We start from the raw sequence: 7,154 nt of genomic DNA on the forward strand, positions 1-7,154 counted from the left end.
TGGGGTAGAAGGCCTCTGGGGGCCCTCACAGGAGAGCAGGGCTCTTTCCAGGGAGGCCCAGGCCCAGCAGGGGTGGCCTAGGTGACTGATTAGAGATTAGAGCCTAAACTGTACTCAGCTGGGAGGGAGGATGCAGGGTAACTTGGAAGTGGGCTGACCAATTGTCCAGGTTTGCCTGAAACTGAGGGGTTTCCTGGAATGTGGGACTTTTGGTGCTAAAACAAGGAAAGCCTCAGGCAAACTATGATGAGTTGGTCACCCTAGTTGAAAGCAATTATCACCTTTGACAGCACTAGTTTTGGGGAGTGAGTAGCTGGCCTGGGGCTCCTTCTGGGTGGTGGGACCTCTTAACTATAGGAAGGAGGGCCGTCCCTTCTCCAACCCTGGCCCCTTGACCTCTAGAGGCCAACACTGTGACCCACAGGGGCTGTCAGCGCCACTAGTATCCTTGGCTAGACTCACTTGTGCATTCTGCCCAGCCACCTATATCTCATCCACTTGGAGGGGGGGACAGACGTGAGCTCTGGCACCCTGTTCCACAAGCAGCTCGATATTTATCTGGAGTAAGGCATGTGCCTTGTCTGAGCCTCAGTTCCCCCATCTGCCTTCCCCCTTGCCCAGGAGTGGCCTGGACCAGGTGGGGATGTGGCTGGGCCGAGGGGCTCCAGGCCAGGAGGAGGCTGGGGATGGACTGTGTGGGCCTCAAAGCCGGTCAGAGTGTGGAGCTCTCAGAGTGCGGGAGAGAAGCCCCCCGCCCCAGGCTGTGACGGGGCGGGGCGTCCAGGGAAGAAGCCTGCAGTGAGGTCTGCCTGCTGCCCCCTCCCAGGCTGCATTTGCAAACTCTTCAGGGAAGGCAGCTGCTTCTCCACAGGAGCTATTACCTAAGACCTGCCAGCTAATGACAGCAGAAAGCCTGCAAGTTGGCTTCCCTCCCTGGGCTTGTCTGGAAGCCTGCTTGGGGCTGCTGGGCAGGAGTGGGGGCTGGGTGGGATGGGGGCAGAGGGGCCTGGGCTGGGCTGGGCTTGGGGTAGCAGCTGGGGTAGGGGCAGGGGCTAGAGGGGTGGGAGGATTGGGGAGGGTGGGGCTTTATGGAGAGTTGGAGGAGGGTCCCACAGTCAAGCTCGGCCTAGTAACCCAACCCCTGCTTCCTTTCACTCACTCATTCATTCATTCACTCATTTTATTCAGCAGAGGCTTGCTGAGCAGCTACTACCCACAGGCCCCATTCTGGGTCCTGGGGGATCTCAGGAAGGAAACAGACCAAAGCCAGAATACCTGTTCTTGAAGCACCCTTTCTCCAGGTGACAGTGTCCCCTGTAGTGTGGTTCCCAGAGCCCCCTGGCCAGGCCTCCTCCCCGGCAGCACCCCTATCTTCTCCATCTCCAGTCCAGGTCTGCAGTAAAGCAGATGCAGCGGCCTTTGGAGCCTGAGGAGGGAGACGGGGCCTGTCTGTCCCTGGATGTCATTCCCTCAATCTCCCTGGCCCCGAGTGATGCCTGATATGGCCAAAGCTGCTTCACGCTCAGCAGTAGTCCCCACCCCAGGGCTTACCAGGCACCCCAACTACCCAGGAACCCCTCCAGGATGCCTCAAGCGCCACACTCTGTACCATCAAAACTTACCTGTCCTGGTCCCTTCCCTTCAGGCTGTCCCTGGGAGTCGACAGGGCTCAGGGATTGATGAAACAATCAAATACACGTTCACGATTCAACCATGCATGGTGGCCCTTCAAGTGCCTCCAAAGCCCTGCCCTTGAGGAACTTGGAGGCAAGTGGGGAGAGGGGCTGGGGTCCTTAGAACAGTACCATTTGAACATTGCACCTGAGTAACGTTGAACCCCTATGATATGCCGGGTGCAGTACTTGGCACTTTTTGTAGATTACCTATTTATACTCATGAGAATTCTATGGAGTGGGTACCGCCCTATCCCCATTTTACAGATGAGGACACTGGGATGCAGGGAGGTTCCCTAACTTGCCCATGATCATCTGGTTAGGGGTGGCAAGCTTTCACACAAGCCCAGGGATTTTACTGCTGAGCCCACGCTTCTAAGGCCCACACTGTGCTCTCCCGAGAGGCATAGAGGGCACAGCAGGGCAAGGGTATGACAGGTGAGGAGGAAGGCATGTCAGCTCCTCAGTGCTTGGAGGGCAGGGTTCCTGTGGGCGGGGTACTCAGCAAAGGCTCCTATGGGAGGATGCTCCTCAAGGGCATACCCTTGACCCACTCCCTGCCCGTGACCCACTCCCAGTGCAGGGCCCTGCACAGCCTTTGCTCCCTTGGAAGGCTGAATGAAAGAATATGATGTGGATCTGCTGCTGGCCCTCCCAGGACATGTAGTTTGCTCAGAGATGAAGAGCAAGGGCATTATCAGGAAGGGGGACAGTATGAGCTAAAGCCTGGAGGTGAGGGTGACTGGTGGGGCATTCCTGGAGAGGAAGAGAATTCCTGACTTGGTGGGGAAGGGGTGCTCAGAACACACAGGCCAGGGTCAAATCGAACTGGTCTGGCTGAGGCAAAGGGAGATGCTGGAAGTCATGCCGCTAAGTCAGCCGAGAAGTGATCTCTGCCTTGGCCTGACTTTAGCCCATGGACCTCAGAATCTGGGAATAGTTGGGCTAAAAGGGCCTTCACAGATGAGGTGGCCCAACACACCTTGTGCTCGTGGGAAATAGGAGGTCCGGGGAGGGAAGGGCAGCTCGCCGGCCTCCCCACCTCTTTCTGCCGTTGTGTGGCCCTCCCAGGGGAACAGCAGGCAGGAAACATTGTCTGATGTTTCCAACCATCCAGGAGGAGCCCTGAAAAGATAAATCCTTGAGAGAGGCATAAACTACGGCCTAGAAAGAACAGAGGCAGACCTCCTGGCCCCTGACTGCCTGCTTTGGCCCCTCGCAGGCAAAACTCTTTTTCAGTCCACACTTTGCTCAGCAGCCCCCGCACCAGGAATGACCTCCCCCTTCCTTTCTATCTCTCCAAATCTCCCTTGTATTGGCTGGACCTTTATCTGTTGTTGGACCCAGCCCCAGGCTCTGCTTCCTCCAAGAATTCTTCCAAGATCGCCCCCACCTGCCAATCTCTCACTTCCTTGAGTGCCTCTCAGCCTGAGTCTGTTCTGCTGAAATGATGGGACTGTGTGAAATCGGGATTTCTTCCTCTGTCCTTCCACAGGCCTGTGCTCCTCCCCTGCCATGCTCTGAGCTCCCCGAGGTGATGAGTCTATCACAGGCTGCTCTTCGATCCTTCCCCCAGAGCAATCATGCTAGAGAGGAGAAGGCCACTAAGCTCTGGTCTCCAAGGGAAGCCAAAGCAGGGCCTCTCCACTCCGTCCTGCCTGCCTTTGTCACCTGAATGGTAGAGAGATGGCTTCTTCTCCTGGAGTGGGACGACCAGGCTTTAGGCATGAGATTAGGTGCCCCTTAACCTCCATGACTTCATTCACCCCCCAGATCAGCCCCCTCCCCAGCCCTTCGTGGATCATCTCTGGGTCAGATAAGCACATGTGGTTATTAGGCCAGAGCCTTTAACACACCCCTACTGGGGCTTATCCAGCTTCTCTTACATGCCTCCAGTGACAGGCTGCTCACTACCTGTAGCATCACTCCATATCCCACCTGGGCTGGTCAGAATCTGTGGCTCTTTCGGTCAGCAGTGCCTGGTGCCAGAGGTTCTGACACCAGGCCCAAAGCTGGGTGAGCAGAACAAAGGCTGGACAGTTCCTCGTCGGCCATATGGACATAGGACCAGCCTTTGCTTTCCACCCTGGCGGCTGAGTCTTTTGTCTGGGGCCGCATCGCATCGCCCGCGTACCCTCCCTCCCTCTGTGTGATTTTCTTCTCCTCCTTCTCCCCCTCCTCCCCGCACTTCCTTGTATCTCAGGATTGCATGAGTCACTTCACTTTGAGCTGCCAGATGTCGAATGCAGTTGGTCTCAGAGTGGAGGCCAATTTTTTCCCTTTATTCAAAGAGAGCCCAGGGCTGATGGAAGCCCCCAACACTGTCATGAGGGTGGATTTTTTATGAGGATTTTTTATGAGAGTGGGGTTGGCTGTGCCAGCTAGCACCACATCTCTGGGGTTCTGGCCAGCGCCCCCTCCATTCCCAGCTTTGGAAGCCACTTGTCCTCCTGCTGGCTCCGGGCAGGGGGCCAGGCCAGCTCCGTGCCGTCCAGGGCGTGCTCAGAGCCGGTGCCATCCCCCAGTCCCTCAGCAGTGCCAGTCTGAGAGGAGCCAGGGCCCGGGGCCCACCCCCGCTCCACCCAGGGAGTTTTCAGTGAGAGCCTCCTGTGCACCAGCTTCATGCTGGTGCTGTGGAGGAGACAGGAAAAAATAAAGAAGGCCCTCGCCTTCAAGGAATTGGCAGTCTGTTTAGGGAGACAAAATTCGTACAAACAGTGGTTCATGTTTTCCAGTCTGGATCGTGCTTCTTACTTCCACACAATCTCATTTAGTTCTCACAGCTCTTCAATGTGGTGTTATTATCTTCACTTGACAGACAGAAAAAAACGGGGCTGGGGAGGTTAAGCGACTCATCCAAGGTCACAAGGTCACATAGGTGGTGGTGGTGGAGCTGAGCCCCACCCCACATGCATCCATTGGGCCCCCAGCCTCACTATCATGGTCAGGGTGAAGAGGAGGCAGGGACAGCTTCTGGGAGGAGGGCCCACTGTCCTCTCTGCCCCGGCCCGAGACTGGGCTCTGCTCCTTTGCCCTGAGGATCTATGTGTCTTGAGCAATTCTAGAGGCGCTTGGCAGGCCAGAGAGATTGTATGTTGGGGAGTATGGAAGCAGGAGTTAGAGAGGCTTTCTTAGTTTGAGTTCCTGTGAAAGCAAAACTTGAGACCAGGACTTGGGTGCTTGTGGTGTATTTGGGAGGGAATCTCAGGAAGCAGGAGTAAGGGAGTGGGTAGAGAGAGAGGGGGAAAGGCAGAAAGGAGCATTAGCAGAGAAGCCAAGGTGGGGTTTGGGGCTCTACTCCCCTGAGACCTCTCCAACTGTCTGCCAAAAAGATGGAAGGCTGGGACAGTTATCCACTGGCTCCCATCCCCCATTGGCTGGGGGGTTGCCCCAAGGGGGTGTTCACTCCTCTGCCTGCCTGGACGGCACTTGCTCAAGAGTCCAGCAGGCTCTTGTGGCCTCAGAAAGAAAGTGGAAAGACTGACAGCAGGTGCTTGCGGTGGACACTGGGCTGGCATAGAACTGTCCGCTCCTAAATGCGGCCGAGCCAGAACTGGCTTCTGCTACAGGGGGATTAGGTGCGTTTCGTTCGGAGCCACCAAATTCTGGGCACCGCTGCTGCCAAAGAAGCCCCTGCCTCAGGGATCCAGAGGACAAGCTTTATGGAGCAGTTCCTGGCAGGTGCCTAGCTGGGTGCCCTGGAGTACCATGGAGAGAGAAAAAGAAAAGACTTAGGAGGAGGGGAAGGACAAGACATCCACATCCTCTAAATTCATTTTGCCTGTGGTCAGCATCAGTTGTGTACCTATCTATCCTTTTATCTCTGCTGGCTGGCTTCTCAAGGGTGAGGAGCGGGTCTGATCTGTCTGTCCTCGGCTCCCAGCACCAGACCTGGCACAGACGAGCTGCCCAAGGAAGCTGCACTGAAAGAATTAGTGCGTGTGGTGATGACCCAGACTCTCGACTGCCGAAGGTTGACTCTGGGACCCTGGGCTCAGCTCAGACTGCACTGGGCCTCCAGGGGAGCGAGAAATGGAGGGAGAGCCACCTCTTCCTAACTGACTAGGGCCTCTGGCTCATAGAATCCTGGGTTCTCTCTCCCTACCCCGCCCTTCCTCTTCCACTTGATTACTTATCTCTGGAATGAAGTGGTTTCAGGCTGCCAAATGTTTGGGGGAAAACATCCCGTGTAAAGAAGACACATTCCCTCTATAAACTTGTATTGTGTTTTTGATTGTCTCCCATAAAGGAAGAGATGTATCTTCCAGTTTATGTTTATGACTGTGTAGCTGAAAAAAAAAAAAAATCAATTTTCTCACTCTCCATTTTTTCAGCCAAACTTCCCCCAGCAGCCTTTCTGCTGGGCCAACAGGCTGCTGCCCAGAGAGCTCAGGGCTGGAGGTTCCTCCCTTGCATGCAGGCAACCAGGAGGAGCCGCAGTCTCGGGCTGGCTGTGGGCCTGCCATAGACTCTGGCACAGGAGGGATTCTCATCTCTGCCTGCCTCCCAAGCCAAGTTGGCTCTGGAAGGCCGGCCAGGGTTGGGTAGAGAATGTGGCAGGTCGTCCGGGCAGAGGGGAGGCTGGTCGGCAGGGAAACAGAGGCAGCCTCCGCCTGTACCAGCACCCTCCCCCAGGCTCAGTGCAGCCCCTGATGGGGACAGCTGGGTCTTCTCTCCTCCAGCCTCAAGTGCTTCCTCCTCCTGTGAGAAGCCCTCCTGACTGCACAGAATAAAGAGAACTCCCCAGTCCGTTAGCTTCCTTGCTGGAGCCTCCATCCAGATAGCTTTCTGTCTGCTGTGGGGTCGTTTGGAGTCATGGTTGCCTGGTAGTTTAGAGCAGAGTTCCCCCATCAGAACATTCTGGTTTAAATACTAGCTCCTCCCTTCCTCACTGTCTAACCTTGGGCAAGTTACTTACCTTTTCAGTCTCAGTTTCCTCAGCTGTCAAATGAGGGCTATTTTAAGGATTAAGTTAGACCACCTGATTGAAAACCGAACCCTCTTTCCTGCTTTATTTTTCTCCATTGCACCTACCACCATCCTATACTTCATTTTGCTTAATGCTTATCTGGCCTCACTTGAATGTAAACTCCAGGAGGGTATGGGTGCCTGTTTCCTCACTGCCACGCTCCATAGAGAGGAGGCTCCGTGGATCCGGAGCCCGAGAGAGCCCGAGGACAGGCCCGGGAGAGCAGGACAAGCCCGTGCCCCTGAGTCCGTGCACAGAGAAGGTTGGCTCTGTCCTCTAGCATTTCTGGAGTCTCTGATGTGGCAATTTGGGCAGGAGAAGTGCCATCCAATGCTGGTCATGAAGGTAGCCGGTGAGTCTGTCACCAGCACCAGTCTGGGAGCCCTTGGGAGACAGAGATCATGTCTTACCATCCCAGGGTCTCCAGTGCCCTTGCTCATAATGGGCACTTTTAGGATCTGAGTGGTCAGAATCTTACTGCAAGAGGCCAGAGAACTGATGCCTTTGGGCTC

The sequence above is a fragment of the Kogia breviceps genome, chromosome 3 (assembly GCF_026419965.1).
Source record: "Kogia breviceps isolate mKogBre1 chromosome 3, mKogBre1 haplotype 1, whole genome shotgun sequence".
Lineage (NCBI taxonomy): Eukaryota > Metazoa > Chordata > Mammalia > Artiodactyla > Physeteridae > Kogia > Kogia breviceps.